The sequence below is a fragment of the Eriocheir sinensis genome, unplaced genomic scaffold (genome assembly GCF_024679095.1).
Source record: "Eriocheir sinensis breed Jianghai 21 unplaced genomic scaffold, ASM2467909v1 Scaffold973, whole genome shotgun sequence".
NCBI classification, from domain to species: Eukaryota; Metazoa; Arthropoda; class Malacostraca; order Decapoda; family Varunidae; genus Eriocheir; species Eriocheir sinensis.
This window is the reverse complement of record NW_026112356.1, coordinates 12501-35700: the sequence shown is the minus strand read 5'-3', so window position 1 is coordinate 35700 and position 23200 is coordinate 12501. Positions and strand designations below refer to the sequence as shown.

At 44.7% G+C, this 23200-nt stretch overlaps 1 long non-coding RNA gene across 3 annotated transcripts in view; it reads right to left on the bottom strand.

Moving 5' to 3' along the window:
* Nucleotides 1-23200, bottom strand: part of LOC126995063 (uncharacterized) — a 90221-nt gene that overhangs the window by 62241 nt on the left and 4780 nt on the right. The window lies entirely within an intron of this gene.

Here is a 23200-nt window from a genome sequence, read left to right as displayed (position 1 = left end):
CATAATGACATCTGTTTCCACTTTATAACACCTGTAGTAGTGCATAGTAGTAGTAGTAGTACGTAGTAGTAGTAGTTGATTTACAGAAGAAAACAGCTTTTATTCCTTTTTCTATTTCCCAGAGGCATTTCATCTTATGTAGAAAAGGATGAGGAAGCCGTTCATGGCCTGAAAGCAACGCACATGGCAAAATTAGCGGTGTTTGGGGGTATGGTCCACTTTGCAAAAAACGAGAAATTCTATCGCTTAGTTTTTAGTATGAACTTTGAAATGGGCACCTACCCCATGCAGAAACGTCCACCGATTCAAATGGTACTTACAGAGCTGCTTTACGAAGAACGGTAATGGAGTTATTATCATTTTACGATGTATTTTATTAGGCTAATTTTATAAAAAAAAATAAAATGAAGCCATTTCCCTATTCCACCTTCTCCCATTAGCTCCCCTCATTACCATCAACCTCATCCCCCTTTAATTATCACCACGTGAATTACTGACCCGATTTATTCCCTATTCGACACCTGACATGACCTATTTTCGAATTCCACCTATTCCCATTAGCTCCCCCCATTACTTTTCACCGCCGCCCCCTTTAATTATCACCACGCAATTTACTGACCCCATTTACTCCCTATTCGACACCGAATATGACCTAACTACCAATTCCCTTACCCTAAACCCCGCCACCTCTTATTATCACCACACAATTTACTGACCCCATTTACCCAGCAATCGACACCTCACATGACCTATTTTCGAGTTTCACCTACTCCCATTAGCCCCCCCCAATTACCATTACCCCCGCCCCCTTTAATTATCAACAAGCAATTTACTGACCCCATTTACCCCTTATTCGATACCGAACATGATCTAATTACGAACTCCACCTACTCCAATGAGCCCCTTCCACATTATTATCACCACGCAATTTACTGACCCCATTAACCCCCTACTCGACACCCCATATGACCTATTTCCGATTTTTAGCATCTAGATCTTCTTCCTCCTCTTGAGGCCTTATAACGGTGCTGTGCACAGTAACCACTGCATCGCGGAGCAGGGTCTTCTTCCCCTTCTTCTTTTGACCCATCACACAACACCCAATCTTATGAATTGCTGTTTTCTTACTCTAACCTAACGCGTGAAATCGAGTTAGGTTAAGGTAAGGGAACAGCAATTCATAAGGCTGGGTGTTGTGTCGACATGAATGGAAAAAGTAATATTTCTCGCTTAGTTTTTACTCTGAACTTTGCTAAGGGTACCTAATCGATGCAGAAACCTCCAACGAATCGAATGGTACACTCAGAATTGCTCTAAGATAAAAACTAGCGGATATATTTGGAATCTTCGATGATTTTTTTTATTTACTGAAAAAAATCCGCTTTTATTACTAGTTTTATTCCGCAGAGGCATTTCACCTTATGTAGAAAAGGATGAGGAAGCCGTTCATGGCCTGAAATCAACGCTCCGGACAAAATTAACGGTGTTAGGGGTATGGTCCCCTCGGCGGGAAACAAGAAAAGTTGAATTTTCTCGCTAAGTATTTGGTCTGAACTTTGAAAAGAGCACCTACGCCATGCAGACACGTCCCCCGAATCGAATGGTACCCTCAGAACTGCTTTACGACGAACGCAAATGGAGTTATTGTCATTTTACCATGGATTTCATTAGGCTATTTTTATATTAAATAATAAAATGATGCCATTTCTTTACATTTAAGTATTTTGCTTCGAAGAGGCACTTCATCTTATGTTGAAAATGATGAGGAAGCCTGAAATCAACGCTCCGGGCAATTTGAACAATGGAATGCAACACCATACAATGAAGTGGAATAGAGTTCGAAGAAACTCAACACAAAACAATAAAATGGAACAGATAACAATGAAAAGGAAGTCTTTTTAATCATATGGAGGACAAAACAATGAAATCCAACACAATGCAATGAATTGCAACACAACTCATACACATACCGAGTCTAGCACATGATTGGGCAATGGTGTATCCGTATCACGAGTCAAGCACATGATCAGGCGGTGGTGTAAACATATCACGAGTCCAGACATGATCAGGCCGTGGTTAACTCATACCACGAGTCTAGCACATGATCAGGCCGTGGTGATTACATATCATGAATCTAGCACATGATCAGGCCGTGGTGAACACATATCATGAGTCTAGCACATGATCAGGCCTTGGTAACTATGAATTACACCTGTTCCCACTAGCCACCCCAGTTACCGTTAACCTCAGCCCCTTTTAATTATCATCACGCAATTTACTGACCCCATTTACCCCTTATTCGATACCGAACATGACCTAATTACGAGTTTCACATTCTCCCAATAGCCCCCCCCTTTACCCTAGCCCTCCGCCCCTTCTGGTTATCACCAGGCAATTTACTGACCCCATTTGCCCAGTATTCGACACCTCACATGACCTATTTTCGAGTTTGACCTACTCCCATTAGCCCCGCCCCCCATTACCGTAAACCCCCGCCCCTTTTAATTATCAGCACGCAATTTACTGACCCCATTTACCCCTTATTCGCAACCGAATATGACCTAATAACGAATTCCACCTACTCCCATTACCCCCCCCCCCTTATTATTGAGCTTCGCCCCCTGTAATTATCACCACGCAGTTTACTGACCCCATAAACCCCTTACTCGACACCCCATATGACCTATTTCCGAATTCTAAAATCTAGACCTTCTTCCTTTTCTTGAGGCCTTATAACGGAGCTATGCACGGTAACCACTGCATCGCGGAACAAAGTCTTCTTCCTCTTCTTCTTTTGACCCATAAAACAACATCCAATCTTATGAATTGCTGTTTTTTTACTCTAACCTAACTCGTGAAATCGAGTTAGATTAGACTAAGGGAACAGCAATTCATATGTATGGGTGTTGTGTCGACATGTATGGAAAATGTGATATTTCTCGCTTAGTTTTTACTCTGAACTTTGCAAAAGGTACCTAATCGATATAGAAAACTCCGACGAATCAAAGGGTACACTCAGAATTGCTCTAAGATAAAAACTAACGTATATATTTGCATATAACTATCAGGAATGTTCGGGAATTTTTTTGATTTACAGAAAAAAAGCGCTTTTATTCCTTTTTCTATTTCCCGCAGGCATTTCATCCTATGTAGAAAAGGATGAGGAAGCTGTTTATGGCCTGAAATCAACGATCCGTGCAAAATTAACGGTGTTTGGGGGTATGGTCCCATCTGCGAAAAAGAAGAAAAGATGAATTTTATCGCTTAGTTTTTAGTATGAACTTTGAGGTGGACACCTGTCCCATGAAAAATCGTCCGCGGAATCGAACGGTACCTTCAGAATTGCTTTACGATGAACGCTAATGGAGTTATTGTCTTTTTACGATGTATATTATTAGGCTATTTTTATAAAAATTAAATAAAATGAAGCCATTTCCATATTCCACCTACTGCAAATATCCCCCCACATTACGATCAACCTCATCCCCCTTTAATTATCACCACGCAAACTACTGACATGATTTATTCCCTATTCGACGCTTGACATGACCTATTTTCGAGTTCCACCTATTCCCATTAGCCCCCCCCAATTACTGATCACCACCGCCCCCTTTAATTATCACCACGAAATTTACTGACCCCATTTACTCCCTATTTGACACCGAACATGACCTAATTACGAATTCCACCTACTCAAAATAGCCCCCCACCTTACCCTATCCCCCCGCCCCCTCTGATTATCACCACGCAATTTACTGACCCCATTTACCCAGTATTCGACACCTCACATGACCTATTTTCGTGTTTCACCAACCAACCAACCAGTAGCCCCCCCCCAATTATCGTTTACCCCTGCCCCCTTTAATTATCACCACGCAATTTACTGACCCCATTTACCCCTTATTCGATACCGAACATGACCTAATTACGAATTCCACCTACTCCCATTAGCCCCCCCCACATTATCATTAACCCCCATCCCCTCTAATTATAACCACGCAGTTAACTGACCCCATTAACCCCCTACTCGACACCCCATATGACCCATTTCCGAATTCTAGCATCTAGATCTTCTTCCTCTTCTTGAGTCCTTATAACGGAGCTATGCACGGTAACCACTGCATCACGGAACAAAGTCTTCTTCCTCTTCTTCTTTTGACCCATCAAACAACACCCAATCTTATGAATTGCTGTATTTTTACTCTAACCTAACTCGTGAAATCGAGTTAGGCTAGGCTAATGGAACAGCAATTCATATGTATGGGTGTTGTGTCGACGTGTATGGAAAATGTGATATTTCTCGCTTAGTTTTTACTCTGAACTTTGCAAAGGGTACCTAATCGATGCAGAAAACTCCGACGAATCGAATGTTAAACTCAGAATTGCTCTAAGATAAAAAGTAACGGGTATATTTGCATATAACTATCAGGAATGTTCGGAGATTTTTTTGTTTTACAGAAAAAAACTGCTTTTATTCCTTATTCTATTTCCCAGAGGCATTTCATCTTATGTAGAAAAGGATGAGGAAGCCGTTCATGGCCTGAAATCAACGCCCCAGGCAAAATTAACGGTGTTTGGGGGTGTGGTCCCCTCTGCGAAAAACAAGAAAAGGTGAGTTTTATCGCTTACTTTTTAGTATGAACTTTGAAATGAGCACCCACCCCATGCAGAAACGTCCGCCGAATCGAACGGTACTTTCAGAATTGCCTTACGATGAACACTAATGGAGTTATTGTCATTTTACGATGTATTTTATTAGGCTATTTTTATATAAAAAAATAAAATGAAGTCATTTCCGTATTCCACCTACTCCCATTAACCCCTCCCCCCCTCCCCGTTACCATCAACCTCATCCCACCCTAATTATCACCACGCAAATTGCTGACCCGATTTATTCCCTATTCGACACCTGAGATGACCTATTCTCGAATTCCACCTATTCCCATTAACCCCCCTATTACTTTTCACCCCCGCCCCTTTTAATTATCACCACGCAATTTACTAACTCCATTTGCTCCCTATTCGACACCGAACATGAACTAATTACGAATTCCACCTACTACCAATAGCTCCCCCCCCTTATCCTAGCTCCCGCCCCCTCTGATTTTCACCACGCAATTTACTGACCCCATTTTACCAGTATTCGACATCTCACATGACCTATTTTCGAGTTTCACCTACTCCCATTGGCCCCCCCCATTTACCGTTTATCCCCGCCCCCTTTAATTATCACCACGCAATTTACTGACCCCATTTACCCCTTATTCGATACCGAACATGACCTAATTACGACATGGCTTCCGTAGTAAACGTTCGTGTTTGACTAACTTACTTGATTTTTTTCACTATATTTTTGAGGTGTTCGATGAAAGCAGATCAGTAGATATCATATATCTGGATTTTCAAAAGGCATTTGATAAGGTCCCCCACCAACGATTGCTCAGCAAACTACTGGCGCACGGTATCTCGGGTAACATTCACAATTGGCTTGCGGACTGGCTCTCTGAGCGGAAACAGAGAGTAGTTCTAAACGGTGTTACATCTAACTGGCTCGATGTCAAAAGCGGCGTACCTCAAGGATCAGTGCTTGGCCCCATGCTCTTCTTAATTTATGTTAATGATATCGATGATGGGCTCACTTGCAAAGTATCAAAATTTGCTGATGACACAAAAATTGCTAGTAAAGTAACTGCGATACTGGACGAAGAAGCTTTACAATCAGATATAGATCGACTTGCACGTTGGGCCAATCAATGGCAAATGAAATTTAACGTTGAGAAATGTAAAGTGTTGCACATCGGAAAAAATAACAATCGCGTTCGGTACGTAATGAATGGCCAACAACTTTCTGCAGTAAGTAAAGAAAAGGATCTTGGAATCACTATATCAAGCGATTTAAAGCCCGGTCAGCATTGTTCAGAGGTAGTTAAAACTGCAAACAAATTGGTTGGCTTCATCGGACGAGTCTTTAATAATAAATCGGAAAAAGTAATATTAAAACTGTATAATTCGTTGGTTCGACCCCGTCTAGAGTACTGTGTAGTTTTGGTCTCCCTACTACAGAAAAGACATAGAAAAGTTGGAACGGGTCCAACGAAGAGTAACAAAGATGATTCCTAGGTTGAGAAATTTGTCATATGAACAAAGGCTTAAGGAAGTAAATTTATTCAGCCTATCAAAACGAAGAATGCGAGGCGATCTAATAGAAGTGTTTAAAATGTTCAAAGGATTCAGTGATATTAATGCGGAAGATTACTTTACAATTGATCGATCAAATAGAACAAGAAGGAATCACAATTTGAAGATAAGTGGTAAAATATTCTCGTCGCACGAAGCTAAACACTTCTTCTTCAATCGAGTTGTTAATGTTTGGAACTCTCTACCTTGTGATGTCGTTGATAGTACAACAGTTACGGCCTTCAAGAATAGATTAGACAAGTGTTTTCAATCCAACCAGCAACTTAGATATTACTCATTGTCGTAATAACGTTAAGTTCTTTCGAATACTGGTGTCCTTGTCCGCTTTTATCGCCCGGTTAGTGGTAGCAGTAATGGTAGTTCTTTCCTCTTTCCTACATAAATTCCATGCAGTTTTTCCATGCTGCATGGTTCTTTTTCCTTTCCTGCCAGCTTTGGCTGGCAGCCTTCGCCTTTGCTGTCCTTCATCTTCCACCTTTGATTAGATAGTTAGTGTAGCTTGTCACAAACAACCTCGTAAGGACCAGCAGGTCTGCTGTTGTTTGTTCTTCCTTTGTGTTCCTTTGTGTTCCCATTAGCCCCCCCCACATTATCATGAACCCCCATCCCCTCTAATTATCACCACGCAGTTTACTGACCCCATTAATCCCCTACTGGACACCCCATATGGCCTATTTCCGAACTCTAGCATCTAGATCTTCCTCCTTTTGAGTCCTTATAAAGGAGCTATGCACGGTAATCACTGCATCGCGGAACAAGGTCTTCTTCCTCTTCTTCTTTTGACCCATCAAACAACACCCAATCATATGAATTGCTGTTTTTTTACTCTAACCTAACTCGTGAAATCGAGTTAGGCTAGACTAATGGAACAGCAATTCATAAGTATCGGTGTTGTGTCGACGTGTATGGACAATGTGATACGGTGTTAGGGGTATGGTCCCCTTTGCGGGAGACAAGAAAAGTTGAATTTTCTCGCTAAGTATTTGGTCTGAACTTTGAAAAGAGCTCCTACGCCATGCAGAAACGTCCCCCGAATCGAATGGTACCCTCAGAATTGCTTTACGACGAACGCAAATGGAGTTATTGTCATTTTACCATGGATTTTATTAGGCTATTTTTAAATTAAATGATAAAATGATGCTATTTCTTTACATTGAAGTATTTTGATTCAAAGAGGCGCTTCATCTTATTTCGAAAATGATGAAGAAGCCTCAAATCAACGTTCCGGGCAATTTGAACAATGGAATGCAAAACCATACAATGAAGTGGAATAGAGTTCGATAAAATTCAACACAAAACAATAAAATGGAACAGATAACAATGAAAAGGAAGTCATATTAATCATATGGAATACAAAAAAATGAGATCCAACACAATACAATGAATTGCAACTCAACTCATACACATACCGAGTCTGGCACATGATCGGGCCATGGTGAATCCATATCACGGCTCAAGCACATGATCAGGCGGTGGTGAAAACATATCACGAGTCCAGCACATGATCATGCCATGGTGAACTTCTTACACGAGTCTAGCACATGATCTGGCCGTGGTGAACTTATACCAGGTGTCTAGCACATGATCGGGCAGTGGTGAACACATATCACGAGTCCAGCACATGATCAGGTCGTGGTTAACTCATACCACGAGTCTAGCACATGATCAGGCCGTGGTGATTACATATCATGAATCTAGCACATGATCAGGCCGTGGTGAACACATATTATGAGTCTAGCACATGATCAGGCCTTGGTAACTGCGAATTACACTTGCTCCCACTAGCCCCCCCAATTACCGTTAACCCCCGCCCCTTTTAGTTTTCAGCTCGCAATTTAATGACCCCATTTACCCCTTATTCGCAACCGAATATGACCTAATTACGAGTTCCACCTTCTCCCATTAACCCCCCCCCCTTTATTATTAACCCCCGCCCCCGCTAATTATCACCACGCAATTTACTGACCCCATTAACCCCCTACTCGACACCCCATGTGACCTATTTCCGAATTCTAGTAAGTAGATCTTCTTCCTCTTTTTGAGGCCTTATAACGGTGCTGTGCACAGTAACCACTGCATCGCGGAGCAAGGTCTTCTTCCTCTTCTTCTTTTGACCCATCACACAACACCCAATCTTATGAATTGCTGTTTTCTTACTCTAACCTAACGCGTGAACTCGAGTTCATAAGGTTGGGTGTTGTGTCGACATGAATGGAAAAAGTGATATTTCTCGCTTAGTTTTTACTCTGAACTTTGCAACGGTTACCTAATCGATGCAGAAAACTCCGACGAATCGAATGTTACATTCAGAATTGCTCTAAGATAAAAACTAGCGGATATATTTGCAAATAACTGTTTAGAATCTTCGATGATTTTTATGATTTACAGAAAAAAACCCGCTTTTATTTTTAGTTTTATTCCCCAGAAGCATTTCACCTTATGTAGAAAAGGATGAGGAAGCCGTTCATGGCCTGAAATCAACGCTCCGGGCAAAATTAACGGTGTTAGGGGTATGGTCCCCTTTGCGAGAAACAAGAAAAGTTGAATTTTCTCGCTAAGTATTTGGTCTGAACTTTGAAAAGAGCACCTACGCCATGCAGAAGCGTCCCCCGAATCGAATGGTACCGTCAGAATTGCTTTACGACGAACGCAAATGGAGTTATTTTAATTTTACCATGGATTTTATGAGGCTATTTTTATATTAAATAATAAATGATGCCATTTCTTTACATTTAAGACTTTTGATTCGAAGAGGCACTTCATCATATGTCGAAAATGATGAGGAAGCCTCAAATCAATGCTCCGGGCAATTTGAACAATGGAATGCAACACCATACAATGAAGTGGAATAGAGTTCGATGAAATTCAACACAAAACAATAAAATGGAACAGATAACAATGAAAAGAAAGTCATTATAATCATATGGAACACAAAACAATGAAATCCAGCACAATGCAATGAATTGCAATTCAACTCATACACATACCGAGTCTAGCACATGATCGGGCCATGGTGAACCCATATCACGAGTCAAGCACATGATCAGGTGGTGGTGAAAACATATAACGAGTCCAGAACATGATTAGGCCATGGTGAGCTTCTTACACGAGTCTAGCACATGATCTGGTCGTGGTGAGCTTATACCACGAGTCTAGCACATGATCGGGCAGTGGTGAACATATATCACGAGTCCAGCACATGATCAGGTCGTGGTTAACTCATTCCACGAGTCTAGCACATGATTAGGCCGTGGTGATTACATATCACGAATCTAGCACATGATCAGGCCGTGGTGAACACATATCATGAGTCTAGCACATGATCAGGCCTTGGTAACTACGAATTACGCCTGCTCCACTAGCCCACCCCAATTACCGTTAACCTCAGCCCCTTTTAATTATCACAACGCAATTTACTGACCCCATTTACCCCTTATTCGATACCGAACATGACCTAATTACGAATTCCACATACTCCCAATAGCCCTGCCCTTTACCCTAGCCCCAAGCCACCTCTGGTTACCACCACGCAATTTACTGACCCCATTTACCCAGTATTCGACACCTCACATGACCTATTTTCGAGTTTCACCTACTCCCATTAGCTCCCCCACATTACCGTTAACCCCAACCCCTTTTAATTATCAGCACGCAATTTACTGACCCCATTAACCCCCTACTCGACACCCCATATGACCTATTTCCGAATTCTAGTATATAGATCTTCTTCCTCTTCTTGAGGCCTTATAACGGTGCTGTGCACAGTAACCACTGCATCGCGGAGCAGGGTCTTCTTCCTCTTCTTCTTTTGACCCATCACACAACACCCAATCTTATGAATTGCTGTTTTCTTACTCTAACCTAACGCGTGAAATCGAGTTAGGTTAAGGTAAGGGAACAGCAATTCATAAGGCTGGGTGTTGTGTCGACATGAATGGAAAAAGTGATATTTCTCGCTTAGTTTTTACTCTGAACTTTGCTAAGGGTACCTAATCGATGCAGAAACCTCCAACGAATCGAATGGTACACTCAGAATTGCTCTAAGATAAAAACTAGCGGATATATTTGCAAATAACTGTTTGGAATCTTCGATGATTTTTTTGATTTACTGAAAAAAATCCGCTTTTATTACTAGTTTTATTCCGCAGAGGCATTTTACCTTATGTAGAAAAGGATGAGGAAGCCGTTCATGGCCTGAAATCAACGCTCCGGGCAAAATTAACGGTGTTAGGGGTATGGTTCCCTCGGCGGGAAACAAGAAAAGTTGAATTTTCTCGGTAAGTATTTGGTCTGAACTTTGAAAAGAGCACCTACGCCATGCAGGCACGTCCCCTGAATCGAATGGTACCCTCAGAACTGCTTTACGACGAACGCAAATGGAGTTATTGTCATTTTACCATGGATTTCATTAGGCTATTTTTATATTAAATAATAAAATGATGCCATTTCCTTACATTTAAGTATTTCGCTTCGAAGAGGCACTTCATCTTATGTTGAAAATCATGAGGAAGCCTGAAATCAACGCTCCGGGCAATTTGAACAATGGAATGCAACACCATACAATGAAGTGGAATAGAGTTCGATGAAACTCAACACAAAACAATAAAATGGAACAGATAACAATGAAAAGGAAGTCATTATAATCATATGGAACACAAAACAATGAAATCCAACACAATGCAATAAATTGCAACACAACTCATACACATACCGAGTCTAGCACATGATCGGACCATGGTGAATCCATATCACGAGTCCAGCACATGATCAGGCGATGGTGAACTTCTTACACGAGTCTAACACATGATCTGGCCATGGTGACTACATATCCCGAATCTAGCACATGATCAGGCCGTGGTGAACACATATCATGAGTCTAGCACATGATCAGGCCTTGGTAACTATGAATTACACCTGTTCCCACTAGCCCCCCCCAGTTACCGTTAACCTCAGCCCCTTTTAATTATCATCACGCAATTTACTGACCCCATTTACCCCTTATTCGATACCGAACATGACCTAATTACGAATTCCACATACTCCCAATAGCCCCCCCCTTTACCCTAACCCCCCGCCCCCTCTGGTTATCAACACGCAATTTACTGACCCCATTTACCCAGTATTCGACAGCTCACATGATCTATTTTCGAGTTTCACCTACTACCATTAGTCCCCTCATTACCGTTAACCCCCGCCCCTTTTAATTATCAGCACGCAATTTACTGACCCCATTTACCCCTTATTCGCAACCGAATATGACCTAATTACGAATTCCACCTTCTCCCATTAACCCCCCCCCCCTTTATTATTAACCCCCGCCCCCTCTAATTATCACCACGCAATTTACTGACCCCATTAACCACCTACTCGACACCTCATATGACCTATTTCCGAATTGTAGTATGTAGATCTTCTTCCTTTTCTTGAGGCCTTATAACGGTGCTGTGCACAGTAACCACTGCATCGCGGAGCAGGGTCTTCTTCCTCTTCTTCTTTTGACCCATCACACAACACCCAATCTTATGAATTGCTGTTTTCTTACTCTAACCTAACGCGTGATATCGAGTTAGGTTAAGTTAAGGGAACAGCAATTCATAAGGTTGGGTGTTGTGTCGACATGAATGGAGAAAGTGATATTTCTCGCATAGTTTTTACTCTGAACTTTGCAAAGGGTACCTAATCGATGCTGAAAACTCCGACGAATCGAATGGTACACTCAGAATTGCTTAAAGATAAAAACTAACGGATATATTTGCATATAACTATCAGGAATCTTCGGGGATTTTTTTTTATTTACAGAAAAAAACGCTTTTATTCCTTTTTCTATTTCCCAGAGGCATTTCATCTTATGTAGAAAAGGATGTGGAAGCCGTTAATGGCCTGAAACCAACGCCCCAGGCAAAATTAACGGTCTTTGGGGGTATGATCCCCTATGGGAAAACAAAAAAAGTTGAATTTTATCGCAGAGTTTTTAGTATCAACTTTGAAATGGGCACCTACCCCATGTCGAAACGTATGCGGATTCGAACGGTACTTTCAGGATTGTTTTACGATTAACGCTAATGGAGTTATTGTCATTTTACGATGTATATTATTAGGCAATTTAATAAAAATAAAATAAAATGAAGCCATTTCCATATTCCACCAACTCCCATTAGCCCCCCACAATACGATCAACCTCATCCTCCTTTAATTATTACCACGCAAACTACTGACCCGATTTATTCCCTATTCGACGCCTGACATGACCTATTTTCGAATTCCACCTATTCCCATTAGCCCCCCCCCACTACTTTTCGCCACCGCCCCCTTTAATTATCACCACGAAAGTTACTGACCCCATTTACTCCCTATTCGACACCGAACATGACCTAATTACGAATTCCAATTACTCCCATTAGCCCCCCCCCACATTATCATGAACCCCCTTCCCCTCTAATTATCACCACGCAATTTACTGACCCCATTAGCCCCCTACTCAACACCCCATATGACCTATTTCCGAATTCTAGCATCTAGATCTTCCTCCTCTTGAGTCCTTATAACGGAGCTATGCACGGTAACCACTGCGTCGCGGAACAAGGTCTTCTTCCTCTTCTTCTTTTGACCCATCAAACAACACCCAATCTTATGAATTGCTGTATTTTTACGCTAACCGAACTCGTGAAATCGAGTTAGGCAAAGCTAATGGAACAGAAATTCATAAGTATCGGTATTGTGTCGACGTGTATGGAAAATGTGATATTTCTCGCTTAGTTTTTAATCTGAATTTTGCAAAGGGTACCTAATCGATGCATAAATCTCTGACGAATCGAATGGTACACTCAGAATTGCTCTAAGATAAAAACTAACGGATATATTGACATATAACTATCAGGAATGTTCGGGGATTTTTTGATTTACAGAAAAAGCGCTTCTATTCCTTTTTCTATTTCACAGAGGCACTTCATCTTATGTAGGAAAGGATGAGGAGGCCGTTCATGGCCTGAAATCAACAACCCAGGCAAAATTAACGGTGTTTGGGGGTATGGTCCTCTATGCGGAAAATAAGAAAAGATGAATTTTATCACTTAGTTTTTAGTATGAACTTTGAAATGGCACCTACCCCATGCAGAAACGTCCGCCGAATCGAACGGTACTTTCAGAATTGCTTTACGATGAACACTAATGGAGTTATTGTCATTTTACGATGTATTTACTAGGCTATTTTTATATAAAAAAATAAAATGAAGTCATTTCCGTATTCCACCTACTCCCATTAACCCCTCCCCCCATTACCATCAACCTCATCCCCCTTTAATTATCACCACGCAAATTACTGAACCGATTTATTCCCTATTCGACACCTGATAATAGATATAGATAATAGGCTAGGTTAGGTCATCGGCCAAAGAAACCTCTTCACAAGCACACAGACTTATGTACGAGATCACAAACACTCACATTGACCCACGCACGTACCTAGCCTACACAGCGCAAACAGCCAACGTACTGAGTAACACACACATCTTATACACCAAACATATCACACTAACACTGACGCATACAAGCAGTAGTGTGACATTAGAAGAACAAAGGATATCTCCAAATTTAAGAAAGAACTAAAAACATTTCTGTTCTCTGATGGTTTGACATGGAAACATTGACAATTAACATGGCATATAAGTTGTGATCAATATTGAAAATTTAATGAATTAAATATGTGGGTCCTGCAGAGCACTTCGGCGGAAGTGGGACCAGATAAATAAGAAACACAAGTAACAAGTAACTTTCCACGCACCATACACCACTGGAACAGCCTCCCTCTACAGACTGCGGTACAATAGACTCATTCAGAAAAGCAATACACACTCACTTGTCACCACAACACACCAACACTAACAATTACACTTCCTTCACTTCCCTCCCCTGCACACTCGGCTCCCCGGTCCCCCGAACAGCCAACACAAATATGCGTTTCATGCAACTGACAGCTGCCCGCCGCATTATAATATAGATCCAGAATCAGTCCACAAAGCTAACTGGCAATGATGTGTGTTTGAGTGTGTGTTGGGTGTAATTCTAGAGTAATTCAGTGTGTTGGGTGTGATTCTGGAGCAATTCAGTGTGTGTTGGATGTGACTGTTGAGTAATTCGGTGTGTTGGATGTGATTCTGGAGGAATTCAATATGTTGGGTGTGATTCTGGAGCAATTCAGTGAGTGTTGGGTGTGGTTCTGGAGTAATTTGGTGACCTGATTGACCTCCTTATTAATTAAGCTTTCGGAATAGGTTATGTGTGGCACCCCAGAGCCAAAACAATGACTTGAGGCACTCATTCATTAATGAAGACTAATGAAACGTGTAATAATTCCTGCGATGGTCAAATAGTAGCCTCAAAATAAGGTCAAACACTCACAGTCCATCGGCTCCCTCAGACCGGGCATGGCGCCGCAGATTACAGGTGTGTCACTGCCCTGGCACTGCGTGGGGCAGCACTGTGAGGAGCCTGACCACCTCAAGCCCTGCAGGAGGCCATGGAGGGAGCTTTGGGGCGGGCTGAGGGGCCGAGGCGGGCTGGCGGTCTTGCTCTTGCTGTACAGGTGACCCGTTGGAGAGTCATGCCTTCGTATCGGCACAACCTGTAATAAACAAAACAACACAAGCAGTATCCATTACAAATCTTCCAATTTCTTGCACACCACATCTTTGCCAGAAAACTCTTCATGGCTTCTATAATTCTCTCTCTCTCTCTCTCTCTCTCTCTCTCTCTCTCTCTCTCTCTCTCTCTCTCTCTCTCTCTCTCTCTCTCTCTCTCTCTCTCTCTCTCTCTCTCTCTCTGTGTGTGTGTGTGTGTGTGTGTGTGTGTGTGTGTGTGTGAGAGACTGACTGACTTTCTTAACGGTTGGACTGACTGTCACTGACTGGCTGACTGAATAAGTGACTGACTGAATGCACTGATATCCTCAAAAGTGCTGTCTTACGAGGGTAGACTTATAACTATTCCTGCGCGTGAGCTCATCTTGGGGGTCAGGGGTCAAGGTGTACTTAGCCAGCTTGTCCCTCCATGAAAAGTACACACATCAACCTTGACATCGACTATATTATAAAGTTGACGTTAATGCAAGGATATGTAAAGGTTATAATCAATTACTTTTTGCAGATAATGACATCTGTTTTTACTTTATAACACCTGTAGTAGTATATAGTAGTAGTAGTAGTAGTAGTAGTTGATTTACAGAAAAAAAATCGCTTTTATTCCTTTTTCTATTTCCCAGAGACATTTCATCTTATGTAGAAAAGGATGAGGAAGCCATTCATGGCCTGAAATCAACGCCCCAGGCAAAATCAACGGTGTTAAAGGGTATGGTCCCCCTTGCGAAAAACAGTAAAGATTGAATTTTATGGTATAGTTTTTAGTTTGAACTTTGAAATGGGCACCTACCCCATGCAGAAACGTCCGCCGAATCGAACGGTGCTTTCAGAATTGCTTTACGATGAACGGTAATGGAGTTATTGTCATTATACGATGTATTTTATTCGGCTATTTTTATAAAAAAAAAAAAAAATGAAGTCATTTTCGTATTCCACCTACTCCCATTACGCCCATCCCCCCCCATTACCATCAACCTGATCCCCCTTTAAGTATCACCACGTAAATTACTGACTCGATTGATTCCCGCTTCGACACCTGACATGACCTCAACGAATTCCACCTACCCTAACAACCCCCCCTTTACCCCAGCCCCCGCCCCTCTGATCATCACCACAATTTTACTGACCCCATTTACACCTTATTCGCAGAACATGACCTGATTACGAACTCCACCTTACCCATCACCCCCCGTTACTGTTAATCCCGCCCCTTTTAATTATCAGCATGTAATTTACTGAGCCCATTTACCCTGTGCCACCAGAACATGACCTAATTACGAATTCCACCTACTCCCAATAGCCCCCTTCCCTTACCCTAGCCCCCAGCCCCCTCTGATCATCACCACACAATTTACTGAGCCCATTTACCCCTTATTCGCCACCGAACATGACCTGACTACGAACTCCACCTACTCCAATAGTCCCCCCATTACCCTAACCCCCAGCCCCTCTGATCATCACCACACAATTTACAGAGCCCATTTTTACCTTATTCATACCGAACATGACCTGATTAAACTCCACCTACTCCCATTATCCCCGTTACCGTTAACCCCCGCCCTTTTAATTATCAGCACGCAATTTACTGGGCCCATTTACCCCTTTCCCCCTTGTTCGCCTGAACATGACCTAATTACGAACTCCACCTTACTCCCATTACCCCCCCAATTTATTACCGTTAACCCCCTCCCCCTTTAATTATCAGCACGCAATTAAGTGACCCCATTTAACCTTATTCGACACCGAACATGACAATTACGAATTCCAGCTACTCCCATTAGCCCCCTCTTTACTCTCGCCAAACCCCCGCCCCTTTTAATTATCAGCACGCAATTTACTGAGCCCATTTACCCCACCACATTCCACCTACTCCCACTCATCCACCCCACCCATTACGTTAACCCCTCCCCTTTAATTATCGTAGCACGAATTAAGGACTCTATTTAACTCCCTATTCGACACTGAAGATGACTAATCATGAATTCCAATCATCTATTATTCCCCTCATTTCCTCAAAACCCCGCCCCTCTGATCATCAACACACAATTTATCATCCCATTTACCTATATTCGCCACCGAACATGACCTGATTACGAACTCCACCTACTCTATTACCCCCCCTCCATTACCGTTAACCCTCCCCTTTTAATTATCAGCACGCAATTTACTGAGCCCATTGACTTTATTCGCGACCGAACATGACCTGATTACGAATTTCCAAATTTACCCTTATTCAAGTGACCGAACGATGACCTGATTACGAATTCCAATTTACTCCCATTACCTCCCCCCATTTCCCCTCCCCCACATTGCGTTAACCCCTCTTTAATTATCAGTACGCAATTAATTGACCCATTTGGCCCTTATTCGACACCGAACATATTTAATTCCGAATTGCACCTTAATTCGAATGAATTGCACCTACTTCAACCTCCCATTAGCCCCCCTTACCCTAACCCCCGCCCCTCTGATCATCACCAAATTTCCTGACCCCATTTACCCCTTATTCCCCACCGAGCATGACCTGATTACTAATTAACGATACTCCCATTACCCCCCCCCCCCGTTACCGTTAACCCCCTCCATTCTAATTATCAGCACGCAATTTACTGATCCCATTTACCCCTTATTCGCCATCGAACATGACCTAATTACGAATTCCACCTACTCCCATTACCATCCCCCATTACCGTTAACCCCCTCCCCCTTTAATTATCAGCACGCAATTAAGTGAGCCCATTTAACCCCTATTCGACACCGAACATGACTTAATTACGAATTCAAACTACTCCCATTAGCCCCCCCCCCTGACCCTAACACCCCGCCCCCTCTGATTATCAGCACGGAATTTACTGAGCTCATTTCCCCCTTATTCGCCACCGAACATGAGCTAATTACGAACTCCACCTAGTCCCATTACCCACCCCATTATTATTGAGCCAAGCCCCCTCTAATTATCAGCACGCAATTTACTGAGCCCATTAACCCCCTACTCGGCTGCCCATATGACCTATTTCCGAATTCTAGTATGTAGATCTTCTTCCTCTTTTTGAGGCCTTATAACGGAGCTATGCACAGTAACCACTGCACCGCGGATCATGGTCTTCTTCCTCTTCTTCTTTTGAGCCATGACACAAAACCCTATCTTATGAATTGCTGTTTTCTTAGTGCAACCTAATTCGTTAATCGAGTTAGGTTAGGTTAAAGAAAACAGGAATTCATAAGGTTGGGTGTTGTGTGATGTGTGTACATGTATGGAAAATTGATATTTCTCTTATTTACTATAGGACGTATACTTCAGGGTTTTGCATATACCTAATCGATGCTGAGAATCGACAAAAAGGACACTGAGAATTTTCTTGGGTGATAAAAAAAAGTAGCTGGGTTTGGTAAAAGCCGGCCGAGAAACACCTTTTGGCTGCCCTAAAAGAAAGGTGTATCTAACTATCATGAATTTTTGTTGATTTTTTGATTTACAAAACCGCTTTTCTTGTTTTTCTTTTTTTCTTTCCTGAGGCATTTCACCATGTCTAACTATCATGAATTTTTAGTTGATTTTTGATTTACAAAAACCGCTTTTGTTTTTTTTTTTCTTTTCCCCGACTCCCCTCATGGCAGGTCACTACTACACCCTATAGACCTGTTGGGAAGCTGTAGGAAAGGATGAGGACGAAGAGGAAGACGAGGAAGGAGGAGAAAATTAATGGTGTTTGGGGGTAAAGAAGAAGAAGAGGAAGAGGATGCTGAGGAGGAGGAAGAGGAGGATGAGGAGGGAGGTAGGGAGGAGGAAGAAGAGGAGGAGGAAGAGAAGAAGGGAGAACAGAAGAAGAAGAAGGAGGAGAAGGAGGAAGAGGAGGAGGAAGAAGATAAGGAAGAGGAGGAGGAGAAGGAGGAGGAGGAGGTGGAAGAGGACGAGGAGGAAGAGGAAGTATTTGAAGAAGAGGAAGAGGAGGAGGAAGAGGAGGAGGAAGAGGAGGAAGAGGAGGAAGTGGATGGAGAAGAGGAAGATTAGGAGGAAAAGGAGGAGGAGGAAGAGGAAGAGGAGAAAGAAAATGAAGAAGTAGTAGGAATGAGGGGAGGAAGGAGGAGGAAGGAGGACGAAGAGGAGGAGGAGGAGGAGGAGGAGGAGGAGGAGTAGGACGAGTAGGAGGAGGAGGAGGAGGAGGAGGAGGAGGAGGAGGAAGAGGTGGAATAAGAGGAGGATGAATAGAAGGAGTAGGAGGAGGAAAAGGAAGAGAACGAGGAGGAGGAGGAGGAAGAAAGGAAGGAGAAGAAGAAGAGAAGGAGGAGGAGGAGGAGGAAGAAGAAGAGGCGGAGGAGGAGGAGGAAGAGGAGAAAGAAGAGGAGGAGGAGGAGGAGGAGAGATGGAGGAGGGAGGAGGAGGAGAGTAGGAGGAGGAGGAAGAAAGGAGGAGGAGGGAGGAGGAGGAGGAAGAAGGAGGAGGAGGGAAATAAAAGGAGGAGGAGGAGAGGAGGAGGAGAAAGGAGGAAGAGGAGGAGGGAGGAGCTAGAGGAGAGAGGAGGAAGAAGAGGAGGAAGAGGAGGAGGAGGAAGGAAGACTGGAGGAGGGAAGAGGAGGAGGGAGTGGAAGAGGAAGGACGAGAGGAGGGAGGAGAGGAGGAGGAGGTGGAAGAAGGGAAGGAAGAGGAGGAGGAGGAGGAAGGGAGGAGGAAGGAGGAGGAAGAAGAGGAGGAGGGAGGGAGGAGGGAGGGTAGGAGGAAGGAGGTAGAAGAGGAGGAGGATGGGGAAGAGGAGGAGGAGGAGGAGGAAGAGGGGGAGGAGGAGAAGGAGGAAGAAGAGGAAGGAGGAAGAAGAGGAGGAGGAAGAAGAGGAGGAGGAGGATTGGGAGGAAAGGAGGAGGAGGAGGAGGAGTAGGAGAGAAGACGAGGAGGTGGAAGAGGTGGAGGACGAGAAGGAAGAGGAGGAGAAGGAGGGGGAAGAAGAGGAGGAGGGTAAAAAAGAAGGAGGAGGAGGAAGAGGAGGAGGAGGAGGAGGAGGAGGAAAGAGGGAGGAGGAGGAGGGAAGAGGGAGGGAGGTAAGGGGAGGAGGAGGAGGAGGAGGTGAGAGAAGGAGGGAGGAGGAGGAGGTAGAGAAGGAGGAGGAGGAGGAGAGAGGAGGAGGAAAGTGGAGAGAGGAAGAGAAGGATTAGGAGGAGGAGGAGGAAGAAGAGGAGGAAGAGGGAGGAAGAGGAGGAGGAGAGAGAAGGAGGAGAGAGGAAGAAGAGGAGGAGGAGGAGGAAGAAAGGAAGGAGGAGGAAGAAAGAAGGAGGAGGAGGAGGAGGAGGAAGAGAGAAGAAGAGCGGAGGCGGAGGAGGAGGACGAGGAGGAGGGAGAAAGAGAGAGGAGGAGGAGGAGGAGGAGGAGGAGGAGGAAGAAGAGAAGGAGGGAGGAGGAGGAGGAAGGAGGAGGAGGAGGAGGGAAGAAGAGGAGGAGGAGGAGGGAGGAAGGAGGAGGAGGAGGAAGAAGAGGAGGAGGAGGAGGAAGAGGAAAGGAGGAGGAGGAAAAAGAAAGGAGGAGGGAAGAGGAGAGGAGGAAGAGAAGGAGGAGAAGAGGAAGAGGAGGAGGAGGAGGAGGAGGAGGAAGAGAAGGAGGAGAAGGAGGAGGGAGGAGAGGAGGAAGAAGGAGAAGAGGAGGAGGAGGAAGGAGGAGAGGAGGAGGAGAAAGGAGGAGGAGGAAGAGGGAGGAGGAGGAGGAGAAGGAGGAGGAGGAGGAAGAGGAGGAGGAGGAGGAGGAGGAGGAGGAAGAGGAGGAGGAGGAAGAGAAGGAGGAGGAGAAGGAGGAGGAGGAGGAGGAGGAGGAGGAAGAGGAGGAAGAGAGGAGAAGGAGGAGCAGAAGAAGGAGGAAGAGAGGAGGAGGATGATAAAGAGAAGAAGGAGGAGGAGGAGGAGGAGGAGTAGGAGGACGAAGAGAAGGACTAGGAGGAGGAGGAGGAGGAGGAAGAGGAAGGGAAGAAGACGGAGGCGGAGGAAGAGGAGGAAGAGGAGGAATAATTGGGAGACCAGAACTGCACTGCATACCGAGGTGGTCTTACCATGGAATTATACAAGGATAAACATCACGTTCCGGTGTTTTACACTGAAGTCTTCGCTATGAACCTGAGCATACTGTTGGCCTTGTTGTATGCTTTTTTACAGTGATTATGTGTTTCAGGTCACGTTGATAGTGACCTAAGATCCTTTTCCCTGCAGAATGCTTGCAGAGTAAGGTCTCCCCATTCATGATGGGCGTATGGTTACTATTTTGGGACCCAATGCATGACTTTGCATTTGTCAACATTAAAAGACATTTGCAATTTTCCGACCATTCGATAATGTGATTGAGGTCTTCTGAATGATTTCGCAGTCGGTCTAGAGGGCATCTCCACCCACCTTTGCGTCATCTGCAAAATTCTCGATATTATGGATTTTTGTAGTCCTGATTCTAGGTCACGATATATAAGGATAAAGAGGATGGGCCCCAGCATTGACCCTTGAGGCACTCCACTAGTGACTGAAGCCAATCGGAAGGCCGTCAAGCGAGTAGTACTTGCTGTTTTCTGTCGGTGAGCCACCCTTATCCACGCGACAGACTGGCCCAATGCCCGCCGAGAGTGCAAAGCTTGAAGAGTCGCTCGTGCGGTACTTGTCGGAGGAAGAAGGGAAGGAGCAGAGAGGAGGGGAGGAGGGAGGAGGAGAGGCAAGAGGAGGAAGATGAAGAGGAAGAAGAGAAGGATTATGATGATGATGATGATGATTAGGATGAGGAGGAGGAGTAGGAAGTGAGGAGAGAAGGATGGGGAGGGAGGATGAGGAGCGAGGGAAGAGAGGAGGAAGACGAGGAGGAGGAGGAGGAAGGGAAGAGGAGGAAGAGAAGAAGAGAAGGAGGAAGAGAAGGGGAAGAGGGAGGAGGAGGGAGGAGAGGAGAGAAGAGGAGGAGGGAGAGGAGGAGGAGAGGGAGGAGAGGAGGAGGAGGAAGAGGAGGAGGAGGAGGAGGAGGAGGAAGAAGAGAAGGAGGAAGAGGAGGGGGAAGAGGATGAGGATGAGGAGGAGGAGGAGGAGGAGGAGGAAGAGGAGGCGGAGGAGGAGGAAGAGGAGGATGAGGAGGAGGAATAGGAGGAGGAGGAGGAAGAGGAGGAGGAGGACGAGGAAGAGGAGGAGAAGGAGGAGGAGGAGGAGGAGGAGGAGGGGGAGGGGAGGAGGAGAAGGAAGAGGAGGAGAGGAGGAGGAGAAGAGAATGAGGAGGAGAAGCAGAGGAGGAGGAGGAGGAGGAAGAGGAGTAGGAGGAGGAGGAGGAAGAGGAGGAGGAGGAGGAGGAGGAGGAGGAGGAGGAGGAGGAGGAGGAGGAGGAGGAGGAAGAAGAGAAGGAGGAGGAGGTGGAGGAGGAGGAGGAGGAGGAACGGGAGCATGATGAGGAGGAAGAAGTGATGGAGGAGGAAGAGGAGGAGAAGAAAGAGGATGAGGATGAGAAGGAGGAGGAGGAGGAGGAGGAGGAGGAGGAGGAGGAGGAGGAGAAGGAGGAGGAAGAAGAAGAAGAGAAGCAGGAAGAGGAGGGGGAAGAGGAGGGGAAAGAGGAGGAGGAGGAGGAGGAGGAGGAGGAGGAGGGAAGAGAGGATGAGGAGAGAGGGAGGGATGAGGAGGAAGAGGGAGAGGAGGAAGAGAGGAGAGGGGAAGAGGAAGAGGAGGAGGAGGAGGAGGAGGAGGAGGAAGAGGAGGGGGAAGAGGAAGAGGAGGAGGAGGAGGAGGAGGAGGAGGAGGAGGAGGAGGAAAAAGAGGAGGAGGAGGAGGAGGAAGAAGAGAAGGAGGAGGAAGAGGAGGAGGAGGAGAAGAAGGAGGAGTAGGATGAGAAGAGGGAGGAGGAGGGGAGGAGGCAGAGAGGCAGAGGAGAAGAAGAGTAGGGAGGAGAAGAAGAGGAGGAGGGGATGAGGAGGAGGAGGAGTATAGACAACTGCCAAAGAAAGTCCAGCACATGATAGGGCCATGGTGAATCCATATCAGGAGTCTAGTACATGATCAGGTCTTGATGAAAACATATCAGGAGTCCAGCACATGATGAGGGAGTGGTGAACTCTTACCACGAGTCCAGCACATGATCATTCCGTGGTGAACTCATACCACGAGTCTAGCTCATTATCAGGCCGTGGTGAATACATATGACGAGTGTAGCACATGATGAGGCCGTGGTGTATTCATACCACAAGTCTAGCACATGATGAGGCAGTGGTAAACTCCTAGCACGAGTGTAGCACCATTTCGGGCCATGGTATTTCATAGCACGAGTGCGTAGCAATACGATGAGCGCCGTGGTGAAACCTACAACGAGTCCAGCATGATGAGGCCGTGGTGAACACATATAATGAGTCTAGCATGATGAGGCCGTGAGTTGATACGACGAG